This window comes from Zingiber officinale, chromosome 7A (assembly GCF_018446385.1).
Source record: "Zingiber officinale cultivar Zhangliang chromosome 7A, Zo_v1.1, whole genome shotgun sequence".
NCBI lineage: Eukaryota > Viridiplantae > Streptophyta > Magnoliopsida > Zingiberales > Zingiberaceae > Zingiber > Zingiber officinale.
Window position 1 is genome coordinate 104660603 of NC_055998.1, and position 13719 is coordinate 104674321.

Sequence of the window (13719 nt, forward strand, 5' to 3'; positions counted from 1 at the left end):
AGTCCACAGTAATTGGTGGCAGTCTTGTAAGGTTTTGTTCATACCCAAAATAAGTTGAACTTGTGCCTTTATTTTTTCCCTGTAAGTGGGTCATCTCATTGGCTGGAATAGTGGAAGCAGCCTCCAGTTCCCCCACCTGATCCTTCAATACTTTATTAGCCCTTTCCATATCCCCAACCAGTTGGCCCATATATATGCTTGATGCATAAAACTAGATAGAATATTACTAGAGTTATATTTCACAATAGTAATCTAAGAAAACTCAATCATGAACTTAGCGTAGCAACATTTCGATTGTATTCGTCGGCATACTCTGAAATTGTAGTCTTTGGTGCTTGTACGTGTGCTTGTGCCCAGGATTCAGCTAACAGACCTTTCATTTGAGTATCCCATAGGGTGGGGAAGAAGCGAGGTCCATGCCTTGTTGAGACAGTAACCCATGAGATTGCTTGAATGGGCAGAGAGAACTGGTTGAAGGTGTAGGCCTTGAAGGGAGAATAACAAGGAGCTCGGGCGATGGTAAATGAATACGAGCTGATTGGATGGGCAGGGATGTTGATGCTTGATTAACTGTCTCGAGATTTTGCTCTAGTATTGGTCCTTCAAACCCTCGAACAGTTGATCTTCTACAAGGGGTTCACCTCAAGCGAGTGACAGCAGAAGGAATGATTAAAGTTTGTGATGAAATTGGTTGAGTAAGTAGAAGAGTGGTCGTTGTCTCGGGGGGCTAGATAACTAGGGGAATTGCATGAGACATAGGAATAAGAAGGCTTAGCCTCATCATAGCGATTGCAAAATGAGAACGACTATGTTTTTGAGACCCAAGCTCTTTACCTTAGTCAAAAGAAATCTCAGCTAGGGCAAGCGAAGGTTGTTGACCATAGGGTGGTTCGAACATATCCAGGTTTAATGTTTCTTCTCAAGACCTTTTGCGTCGAACAACCAAAGGCATCTCCGAGTCCAAGGAGCTGGAAGACGGTTCTCGGACAGGCTCTGTAGGAAGGAGTAAACCAGCGGACGCAGAAGTCTGCTCAAATTGTTGCTCCTTCAATAAATTTTCCCCTAGCTTGTTTAAGACCGATCTGGTTAGCCGAGCGTTTTTGTAAAGGAAGGTTGGAAGAATGGCCTCCGCTACAATAATAAATAAATGTTAGGATTTAATGTAATAAATGGTCAAGGAATCATAAAAGAAGATAAGGATATTTGCTCACTAAAGGTGGCATGAAGTTTTAAATTGACTAGAGTGAGCCAGAAAACATACAATAAGCCTTCTATAGTTGAAGCGGGTAAATTAAACTTGGCGCCCCTTAACTTTTCTAAGGTTTCACACAGGGTCGGATCTTTAGAAATGTTACCCAAAGTAGGAAGAGGGGGAGATCTTGTTGCCATGCCACAGGGTAAGATGGAGAAGGTGGGAGGTGTATGAAAAAGTATTTGTTTCTCCATTCCTCTTGTGTTAGAACTCGGTTGAATAAAATTGCCTTAACACAAGCTTGGAATTTAAAGATACCTTTTTCCACTTGGCAGGGACAAAAGTAATGGTGGAATAGATAAGGGAAGGGGAATAGTGAGTAAACAGAAAATAATGACAACACCACTTAGGATCCTAAGGGATTGGGGAATAAATTGATGTAATGGAATGTTGAAATAGCAACTAACATCAGTGTATAAGGGATGAAGAGGGAGATGAAATCCTAACAGAACTTGTTCCCTAAAGATAGCAATACTCCCTGGTTGGGGATGATAAGGATGGTCCTCTTGAGTAGAAATAACTATGTAGGAAGGGATGTCATAGTTAAGGGTGAGGTCATAGGCTTCGTCATGGGTGAAATTTTGGAGGAACAATGCTCATAATATTCACCACCCTCTGTCATTTTTGAAGAAGAATAGGACACTAAAGCCAACGAAGAAAAGAAACAGAAAGTTAAAGAAAAAGCGATGAAGATGAAGGTTAAGAGAAGGCCTTAGGGTTTTTCCAGAGAACGTTTATAACGATCATTTGAAAAGATTTTCTACATAGGAACGTTAGATCATAACAGTAAAAAAAAGCAAGATCAATGGTGAGTCATTAGATAGTTAGACAAAGCGGTGAGTATATAAAAGATCGTACACCCTTTATGACACACATGTCACTAATAAAAAAACCCTTTGTAAACAATGAAGTGATGGGTGATGTGCGTAGATCTTATAATCTTTTATGCATGTTTTGATGCACATTCGTATATTTTATTCTTAATGGATTTATGTATTCTTACACTCTTTAGGGTAACCCTAGTGACAGTGGAGTAACCCGTTCACGGACGTCTAGGATATCCCCTTGAAAGAAGAAGCAACTCCCTTATAAGAAAGTAGGAAACCATTCTAAACTTATATCTTTATCTTTATTGTTATTAACTAGTTATGTATTCCTGTGATTTATGACCGAGGTGCCCTCGTGACAAGGGCTAACCGTTACAGGCTTTCAAAGGAATCATCTCTATTCAATACTTAGAGATAATGACTCTAGTTTCCTATAAGGGCACGTTAATTGAAGATTACACCACAATAAAATTAAACTCCTAGAATACTCCTCAAACCGAGATAAACAACTTTACCTCTAGTTCTTTCATCTTCCTTCTAGGTTTCGTCTTTCCTTCTAAATAGATAACTTCATATCATTTATAGTTTATCTAATTCTACGTGAGTGATAGCTACATTTAGGCTCCACAAAGGAAACATTAGGAAAGTTTAACCAACAATTTAAGTATAGAATATAGATATAATAGAAAGTTAAAACCAATTCATTAATTGAACAGATAGCGAAGAACAATACACATTATAACAACTTCGGGAGTAGGTTAGATGCGGAAGTATGAGCTATCTTCTTATGGTCCAGGAAACTAGCAAGGGGATCGGAAGGTAAAAATCTACCTTCTTTTAACTGTGGAAATAGAGTTGGTAATTGGGACATTGAACTCGCGTGTGTTGAAAAGGGTTATCTTTCTCATCTCAAACCAATCATCTTCTTGTTCCTGGTAAGCTGCCAACTCCAATCAGACTGCTAATGATTCAATCTGAGCAGTCATTACATCGGATAGCAGGGAATCCCGCTCGGAAGTTTCGGCTCTTAGCTTAGACTCTTTGGAGGTCAATTCAGCAGCATGTTTAGTCTACAATTCTTGTAGCTGGGCAGACAGTTGTGTATAGAGCTATTCTCTCTCCGACTCCACGGGTACTCGGGAGTTATGATATCGATCTTTTTATTCTCTCCCAAGTCGAACATAGTTGTAAATCAAGTTATTCTCTCTCTGACTCCGCGGTTACTTGTGAATCATGAGATCAAGCTTATTATTTTCTATCAACTTGAACATAGTCACAAATCGGCCCATTCTCTTCCAACTCGGGCATAGTCACGGATCGAGCTATTCTCTCTCTGATTCCATGGGTACTCAAGTGTTGTGAGATCAAGTGCCCTATTCTCTTGAAGCAAGAGGATATAAGGAGGTGTCGATGGAAGAAAATAAGCTAGATCCTGAAGGAGCTAAAGTTTAAAGTGATTTAGAGGAATCCGCCAATTTACAATGCAACTATATACACGATCTATTCCCTTGGTGTGGAGAGGTCTTATCGAAATCGTCAGGGGGTACAATATCATCACCGGTATCTTTTATAGAAGAGAGATGTAGAAACACTGAGTGTACGGAAGAGAGCTTGGATGATGATGATGTGGAAAAAATGGCTCAAGGAGTTGAGGAAACCCCAAAAGATATCGTAGTGAACGAGGAGATGCATTTATTAGAACAAGAACCAATTTTGCCTGAGATCATACCGCCTCAAGTAGAGCTAAAACCTCTACCACCTAACATTAAATATGCGTACTTTGTTCCAGATTCTACTTTTCCAGTAATAATTAATGCAAATCTAACTGAGGTGAAAACTCAGAAATTGATCAAGGAGCTAAAGGTACACAGAAAGGTGATTGGATACACCATTTATGACATTAAAGGGATCAACCATTCCATTTGCATGCACAGAATTCTACTTGAGAAAGGATACAAGAATTCAGTCGAGCATCAAAGGAGATTAAATCCTAATTTGGAAGAAGTGGTTAAAAAAGAGATATTAAAGCTTCTAGATGCAGGAATTATCTATCCTATATCTAATAGCGAGTGGGTGAGCCCGGTACATGTAGTCCCCAAGAGAGGGGGGATGATTGTAATTAGATATGAAAGCAACAAATTGATTCCAACTAGAATTATTACAGGGTGACGGATGTGCATTGATTATAGAAAGCTAAACAAGAAGACTAGGAAGGACCATTTTCCCTTACCATTCATTGATGAGATGCTTGAGAGATTGGCAAAACACTCTTTTTTTTGCTATTTGGATGGATACTCAGGTTTTTTTCAAATCCCAATACATCCCCAAGATCAATAAAAGACCACCTTCACATGTCCTTTTGGTACCTATGCTTATCGATGTATGCCATTTGGACTTTGTAACACCCCAGCAACATTTCAACGATGTATGATGGCGATATTTTTGGATTTTACAAAGAAGATCATGGAGATATTCATGGATGATTTCTCAGTATATGGAAATGATTTTAACTCCTATCTTTTAAACTTTTCTAAAGTCCTCCAGAGATGTGAAGAAGTGAACTTAGTTTTAAAATGGGAAAAGTGTCACTTCATGGTTAAAGAAGCGATTGTCTTGGGATACAAGATTTCAGAACGAGGAATTGAAGTGGATCAAGCTAAAGTAGAAACAATTGAAAAGCTACCCCCACTAATTAATGTAAAAGGGGTAAGGAATATTTTAGGGCATGCTGGATTTTATCGGCGCTTCATTAAGGATTTCTCAAAAATTTCCAAGTCACTAACTAATTTGTTGACTAAGGATGTTGAATTTTATTTCGATGACAATTACAATGAGGTCTTTAAGAAAATCAAGAATGTTCTTATCTTGACTCTTGTAATTTGAGCTCCAGACTGGGAACTCCTGTTCGAAATCTTATGTGATGCTAGTGACTTCGCAGTAGGTACAATTATTGGGCAAAGAAAGGACAAAGTATTGCATGCAATTTATTATGCAAGTAAGACACTAGATGCAACCCAAATGAATTATTCCACCACTGAAAAGGAACTGTTGGTCATAGTATTTGCAATCGACAAGTTCAAGTCCTATTTAGTAGGCTCAAAAGTGATAGTGTATTCTGATCATTCTGATCGTGCTATCATACACTATTTGCTTAGTAAGAAAGATGTTAAACCACGCTTGATTAGATGGATCTTGCTTCTTTAAGAATTTAATCTGGAAATATGAGATAAGAAAGGAGTTGAGAATGTTATGGTAGATCATTTATCTAGAGTATGGCTGAATGGGCAAAAAGATAAAGATTTTGATCCACCCATAAATGATACTTTACATGATGAACACCTTTTGGCATTAAGTTGTGGAAAAATTCCTTGGTATGCGGATTTTGTTAATTATCTTGCAAGTGGAGTACTTTGTTAGGATCGATGATTGCGGCTAGAGAGGGGGGTATGAATAGCCGACCCCAAATTCTTTGCGTTTTTTTCTACAAACTAGGGTTAGCGCAGCGGAAATAAGAACAAGAAACGAAAACAAGAAGATCAAACCTCAACGCGTCGATGTAACGAGGTTCGGAGATAAACTCCTACTCCTCGGCGTGTCCGTAAGGTGGACGAGCCCTATCAATCCGTCGGTGGATGAGTCCCCGGAGAACCGGCTAATAAATACTCCTTGTGGGTGGAGAAACCTCGCCACAATCTCTTTGCAACAGCAATAAGGAGTATAACAGTAGAGAAAGCAAACAAGAACAATCGAAATGTAAAACCCTTTGCTTGCCTTCTTGTTGCCGACTGGAATCCTGATGAAGCAGCAACTTCTCGGATCCAAGCTCAGTTAGAAAACCAGCAGGAAGCTCACCCGAAGCTTCGGCAGCGAGAGCTCAGCAGAACTCAGCAGGAAGAAGAAGAAGGAAGAAGATCTGTACAGGCCCTCGAACTCCTTTTATAACCTGCGAAGAAGACACAGAAGAAACTAGCCGTTGCTACGCAATGGCTAGGATGTGGACCGATCAGGCTTCATCCTGATCGGTCCACAAGGGTCCTGATCGATCACAAGACCGATCAGGCCCTTCCCTGATCGGTCATGGAGACCGATCAGGTCCTTCCCTGATCGGTCCCATGACCGATCAGGACCTTTCCCTCCCGAAGGTGATCTCCTTCTGATCGTCTCCTGATCGGTCTGCAGACCGATCAGGAACTTCACCGTATACTACTGATCGATCACTGATCGGTCTGCTGACCGATCAGATAAGCAACAGAATACTTCTGTTTGGTTACTGATCGGTCACTAGACCGATCAGATAACCCAGCGTATCACTGGATCGGTTACCAGACCGATCCAGGTTTAGAGCTTCCAGCCCTAAACTCTACTTGGTCTTGAGAACGAGCTACCGAGCCCTCTCCGACTTCATCCGGTCCAGAGAACGAGCTACCGAGCCCTCTCTGACCACAGTCCGGAGAACGAGCTACCGAGCCCTCTCCGACTTTCCGTGCCAAGTCTCCATCTTGGTCTTCTCCGTGCCAAGTCTCCATACTTAGACTTTTCCCGTGCCAAGCTCCCTGCTTGGACTTTTCACCAGATGTCTGGTCAACCTTGACCCATTTGGATTTCCCTTGCCTGGCTTCACTCACCAGGACTTCCAAACTGCCTAGCTTCACTCACTAGGTCTTTTACCTGGCTTCACTCACCAGGGTTTCCCATCTGCCTGGCTTCACTCACCAGGACTTTCTCCAACTGTCTGGCTTCACTCACCAGGACTTTCACTTTCACCTAGCTTCACTCACTAGGATTTTCACCTGGCTTCACTCACCAGGATTTCCCGAACTGCCTGGTTTCACTCACCAGGACTTTCCGAACTGCCTGGTTTCACTCACCAGGACTTTCCGAACTGCCTAACATCCCAGTTAGGACTTCCCAGTCAAGTATCCGGTCAACCTTGACCTACTTGACTCTTCTTCATCCAACCTGATCAGACCCTGATCAGTATCTCTCCGCATGGACAACTGCACCTGCATTGTCCATGTCTACATGTCTTCCTGTATTGTCAAACATCGAAACTATGACCAAGGTTTACGCTTGGTCAACTAGGTCAACCTTGACCTACTGGAAATTACACCAACATACTTTCCCCAAACTTCACCTGGCAACAAATAGAGAAGTTTTTTTCGAATGTCAAACACTACATATGGGATGAACCATTGCTTTATAGGAAATGCGGAGACACAATCTACCGAAGGTGTGTGCTAGAAGACAAAGTCAAAGACATTCTATTTCATTGCCACTCATCGTCTTAAGGCGGGCATTTAGGGGTTTCAAAGACAACTGCGAAGATTTTACAAGTAGGATTTTTTGGCTGAATTTATTTAAACATACAAAAAATTTTGCAGTCCTGCGATTAATGTCAAAAGACTGGAAACATCACTAGGAGAAACAAGATGCCATTAAATTATATTCTTGAAGTAAAATTGTTTGACGTATGGGAGGTGGATTTTATGGGTCCTTTTCCTTCATCGTATGGAAATAACTATATTTTAGTAGCAGTGGACTATATGTCAAAATGGTTAGAAGTCATAGCTTCTCTTACTAGTAACTCCAGATAGTGATCAAACTGTTTAAGAATGTGATTTTTCCATGATTTAGTGTACCCATAGTAGTCATTATTGATGGAGGCTCACATTTCATTAAAAGGCAGTTCGAAAATTTACTAAAGAAATATGGAGTAAGCCACAAAGTAGCAACGCCCTACCATCCCCAGACTAGTGGAAAAGCTGAGATTTCTAACTGGGAGATTAAAGCAATTTAGAAAAGATAGTGCCCAATTCACGAAAGGACTGGTCATTAAAGTTGGATGATGCCCTATGGCCATACCGTACTACTTTCAAAACTCTAATTGGGATGACCCCATTTCAACTTATGTATTAAAAACCTTGTCACCTTCCAGTAGAACTAGAATACAAGGCTTATTCGGCGATTAAATGGCTTAACATGGACCTCAAGTTAGTAGGAGAAAAAAGGAAGCTCCAATTGAATGAACTTGATGAACTGAGGATGGATGCCTACGAACATGCCAAATCTGATAAATAAAGAACAAAGAGATGGCATGATCAAGATATTCTACGCAGAGAATTCAAGGAAAGGGACTTAGTATTATTGTTTAATTCAAGATTGAAACTTTTTCCTAGAAAGTTAAAATCAAGATGGACAGGGTCATTCTAAGTCAAGAAGGTCTATCCGTTTGGAGCAGTAGATATTTGGAACGAAGAGCGCGAAGAATTTAAAGTAAATAGGCAGCGTTTAAAAAAATACCTCCACGACATGCCGGCTAAAGTAAATTCACTGCTATACTTTTCAAATCCACACCCACCTGAATGAGTCCAATGGGGTCGAGCTAAAGACTTAAAACAAGCCTTCTTGGGATGCATCCCAAGGATTTTCGTTTAATTGGTTTTTAGTTTGTTATTTTGTTTCCTTAGTTAAGTTCATTTGTTTCTAACTCTTTGTTTTCAGGTTGTGCATAGCCTCCATGAGCTGACCATGATTATTTGATGGGCGTGAAGGCGTCGGAGAAGTCAAAGAGGAGAAAATCCAGCCACTACGTAAGTCAAGAGGTCGACCGTGTGATGCTGGCAGAAATGGAAATACCATAGGCCGTGTGAACTCACACTACCGTGTGGTTTTGGCAGAGCAGAGAATGGAGCTGGTTGTGTCAACTGACACTACTGTGTGAGGCCACCCAAGAGGAAGAAGACATGGGTTGTGTCGATTGACACGGTCGTGTGACCGAGGCCGAGAAGGGGGAGGGGTTGTGCCAAATGACAGGGCTTTGCGGCGATACCCTCAACTGAGTTGTGCCCCACCCGTGTGCACCGCCAAACACCTCCACCCACCCAAATTTCCATCTCCTTTTGTTCCAAATCCTTTTTCTCCCTCATCCCTTTTCATCAACCTCAAATACCCAGATCTACGATTCCTCTCTTTCAAGATCTAGATCTAGGTCCCTATACTTTTCTTCTTCTTCCTCCTCCTATTTCTTCAAGATCCACCTTTACCCACAAAAACTTTCTCAAACTCACCTTGAAAATCATGTCTCACCTCTTGAAAAGGCTCCAATGAGGGAGTGGAGGATCTAGTGGAGGAGATGCACTGGAAGGAGACAAGGGTAAAGGAAACGCTACTTCATCAAAGGGCAAAGGTAAAAGGGTAGCACGCGACGAAGGTAACGACAACGAATTTCATATTATTTTTTGAAATCAATAACAAAAAGCTAGATATGATTTATTTGTCATTAGAAAAATTGTGTGTACTAGATATATGGATCCAATTACTATAGAGATGTTAGGTATTATGGACGATATAGATTGGATGATTAGTTCTTTTGATTAGAATGACATTATGTATACACGTCTTCCGACATATCCCTACCTAGTCCTTGAATTTTTAAACTCAATTGATGTCATATTTTCTTCTGAGGATGATTACATTAGGGAAAAAAAATAGATTGATGAACAAGTAATTCCAATGAAATTTAGTGATTTTAAATTGGGTTGAGATATCAAAGTCTAAATTCAAATAATTAACTCAATTTTAAATTTTGATATTATTAACATTTTTAAAAACTTTTTATTAGGCGGTACCTAGGCATTACCTGGGGTTAAATATCTTTTATTTTTAAATAAATAATATTATAAATAATTACTATTCTTTTGTAATATTTACTTTTAATCAAATATATTAATTAAAAATTAAAAATTTAATCTAAATGTTTAAAAATTTAAAAAATAATTATATATATATATATATATATATATATATTAAATTGATAAGATAATTATATTAGGTTCATTTAAATTATCCCAATAGTTATGATTTGATTAAAATTATTAACATAAAGTAATTTAATTAAATCCTAACTTTCAACTTACTCGTGTACTTTATTTCAGTTGGGCAACGAGTTTGACACATCTTGGGGACTATGCGACAAGTTCAGATACATCACTGGCTTGAGCAATGTGTCGAGGTATATCGTTGGACCCGAGCGACGCTTCTGGACTCGTCTCCAAGCTCGGGAGATGCGTCCGGTCTTGCACGACGTGTCCGGACACATCGTAGGACCAAACACCACATCGGGGCTCATGCGATGCATCCAAATTTATCGTCAAACCCAAATTATGCATTCGGATTTGTCGTGGTGGTGAAATAATAATAGTAGCGACTCCAGACTAACGATGACGGAAGAAGGTGAGTTATCGCTTAAAATAGCATCTCAGCATGAGGTAGTGCAGTTGATATCTAACTCCTACTTAGGCAGTGCCTCGACGTTCGCCTCGACGGTCATTTAAAATACAAGTTTTTATATAAATAATAAATTATGAGAAAATCGGAAGCTTTTTTCCCCCTTTTTTAGAAAAGTATATACTGGCCGTCAGATATGATGTACGCCTGACCCTGATGAACGGTTCAGATCGTCTCAAGTGGACGGAACTCTAACCCTAACTTTACACCCTCTATATATTCGGACAACGCATCTCGCTCTCCTCATTATGGAAGATGAAGGTCGGCAAACCACCGGACGCCGCAAGGCATTCCCAGGACACCTCTCTGTTTTTTTTTTTTTAAATTTCTTGTATATAGTGATCTTTTTTGTTCTTTTTGTTTTTATCATTGATCGATGTACAGCTTAAAATGGGGGATGAGTATCTTTGGTTTTGACGGATCTCTTCTTCTCCATCTCTTTCGTATTTGGTGTTTTTTCTTTCTTTTTTTCGATCAATTCAATTCTTGTATCTATACATATTTGTGAGCTGGGCGGATGATGATTCATTGATTTTAATGGGTAATTTGCGTCTGAAGCATGTATTCATGATGTTACCTATCATATCACCTTGGAGATCTGACACCCGATTTCAGTTTTTATCCTCTTTTATCGGGTTTCATTTTCTGATTTGAAAATGGTTTGCGTGATTGTCTATGAATTGGAATTGAGATGATGATAGATTATCTAGTTTCCCTATTGGTTTGATGGCCGATATGATGGCTAAAATGTATTAGCTCTATCTGATCTCCTCTCGTCTTTACTATCTTTATGACATGTTTATCTAAACAACAACTTTGAATTAAATTTTGAGATGGAATTCGTACTTCTCAGCGTGATAACTTTGAAGCTCTATATTTAATGAATCTTTTTGTGTTTTTCTTATAGTTTTCAGTGTAGGATTATTTTGATCGGAATTTTTTGAACAAAAAACAGCTGTTGACCTAAATATACAACCAGGGGCTTGTTCTTTTTTCACTTGTAGCAAGCTTCTCGAAAAACTTTAGGAATATTGATCTCATTGTTATTGGGTGAACCTTCAGAGATTTTTATTCCATGAAAGAAGGTTCAATAAACAATGACACAACTTTTCTCCCAAATTAACTTTAACTACAATTTATTATGACCATTATCGGTTGTTTAAAGCATGATAGATCCCTGGAAATTTGTTGTACAACACAACCTGAAAAAAAATATTATGTTGTAACACCTTTTGTAAAGGTTCCTTTGATAACCATGCATCCTCGTTTGCTTCTTGATTGGACAAATGGCTGTTTTGCATAGATAAAATTTATAGTCATTTGATTGAATTGCTAACTTAGATTGATATATCCGTCCGGGTACATCTAGGGAGATCATTTGAATTTATTACCTTTTAACAGTTTCATTGCTAGCTAATTATATCTTTTACATGTTGGTCCGGGCCATGAGAACATCCATACTTAGGAATATCTCTCCTACACCCAACCCTTCACCTCTTATATCTGATCATTCTTGTTCATGATGTCTTAAGCATATGTTTGACATGAGCAACAGTGATGCTTAAGTCCTCATTGTGAGACCCATGCTCAAGACAAAGGGAAGTGTCGGCATACTGGTCAGGCAAGTCTAATGTTTTTGAAGTAGAAGTCAACCTTGGGCTCATGACTTTTCCTCTGTATATAACCATGGCTTTGACAACACGTAATAGAGGCCTTGGACTCATACCTTTGACCACTTATTAGCACACGTGGCAACCTATAAGGGAGTCTCACACTAGCATATAAAGAAAAGTGTCTTTAGAAAGAAGAGGTAACCAAAGCCGTATTTGTGTTCGTCGGGATTTTAAGTGCATATTAAAATATTAAAAAATATTCTTTTGTTATGACAAATAATAATAAAATTTAATTTATAAATAATATATATATATATATTAAATATATAAATAAATTAAAAATAATTATATAAATATTACTTGTCTAGTTATTTTAGAAATAAAATTATTTATCAAATTTATATAATTTAATTGTTGAATTCTTTATTTGTCAATTGATAAGATTGATAGTTTATTTAGTATATCTTATAATATTAAGATTAATGTGGTGATAGTAGGTAGTAGGTAGAAATTATCATGTAATTAGGTTGTAATTTGTACAATGATTAAGGTAGCGTGCTGTTATGTAATTAAATCATGCAAGCAAAGGTTTAGTCTATGTTGAGTGAGATAGCCATTGCAATAATTGATGCAATAATTGATGTGATTAGCCATTGCAAGATAAATTATCTTTGTTGTATGATTTGGTTATAATTAGTGTTATATGTTTCAAGATGAAGAAGATGGTTAAAGAAGAAGATTATGATTATCTTTTATTTTGTGGATTTGTTGAAGAAGAAATCATGTGCACAGAAGAATAACATTGGAAAAGAAATTAGTATAAAGAAGAGTCAGTGTCGATGTGTGTTTTGGAGTCATGAGAATATATTTAATGATTATTTCATTGGATTGGGTTATGAGACTTCTCTAGTCTCATGGAAATTATGACTATGGAGTCAACTGAAAATATTTCATATTTTATCAAATTGAACAACGCAACATCTCTTGTTTTTGCCTTTCTTTGAAGAGATCATATAGTTTTTTTCAGTGCCATGTCGACTCTTCTTTTAACTTTGCACTGACTTAATCATGAAATTGGATCCATTGTTAAAACGATAATTACTTGAAGCATCTCTCATTTTTATTAAAGTTGATCCACTCAACGTCTCTTCTGTCGGATTCAACATTTTCTCTTTCAGCTCCATGCAAATCTTTTCGTTTAGCTTCATGTTGACTTGAGTTATAAGGTTTCATGAGCCTTAAATAAGAAATTAACTTTAAACATAAAAATAGAAATTTAGAAGATGTTTAAAAATTATAAATTTAGAAGATGTTGATAGAATAGCGCATAAAATTTATTAGGATTTTTTTAAAGATTAATTTTAGGATTTCACATATGATTTGTTTTAATAGGATAGATTGGTTAAGTTTAAAGGAAAATTTGTTTTAACACTCATTTAAGTTAGAAGTTGAAAGTTAGAAGTTGATAAATGTGATTAGCCTAAATAAGAATTAAATAATCTAGGTATAAAATACTCTTCTCATGTAACAACTCGGTCCCTCGGTTCTTTAGGCGGTCAAATTGGCGGTTCAGCGATTCTTTATGTCCGCTCATTAGGCTATCAAGTTTAATAAATTCTAATACTTAGCTTGTAGGTCCAGAGTTTGATTTTTGGAGAAGGTAAAATTCTATTGGTCAGGGGTGGGAAGTCCTTGTGAGTAACGATACGATCAAGGGTCGTCGGTCGACAACATAAGTGTT

General features: G+C 38.1%; 3 non-coding genes across 3 annotated transcripts; all 3 read left to right on the forward strand.

The window, feature by feature from the left end:
- The first annotated feature begins 10873 nt into the window (after positions 1-10873).
- Positions 10874-10975, forward strand: LOC122003301. Its single transcript, XR_006117937.1, has one exon. It is a non-coding gene; the product is annotated as a small nucleolar RNA Z101 (small nucleolar RNA).
- Positions 10976-11052: 77 nt separating this feature from the next.
- Positions 11053-11136, forward strand: LOC122003302. Its single transcript, XR_006117938.1, has one exon. It is a non-coding gene; the product is annotated as a small nucleolar RNA Z102/R77 (small nucleolar RNA).
- A 198-nt stretch (positions 11137-11334) lies between these two features.
- Positions 11335-11473, forward strand: LOC122003313. The gene has a single exon (XR_006117948.1). It is a non-coding gene; the product is annotated as a small nucleolar RNA snoR74 (small nucleolar RNA).
- The last annotated feature ends 2246 nt before the right edge of the window (positions 11474-13719 follow it).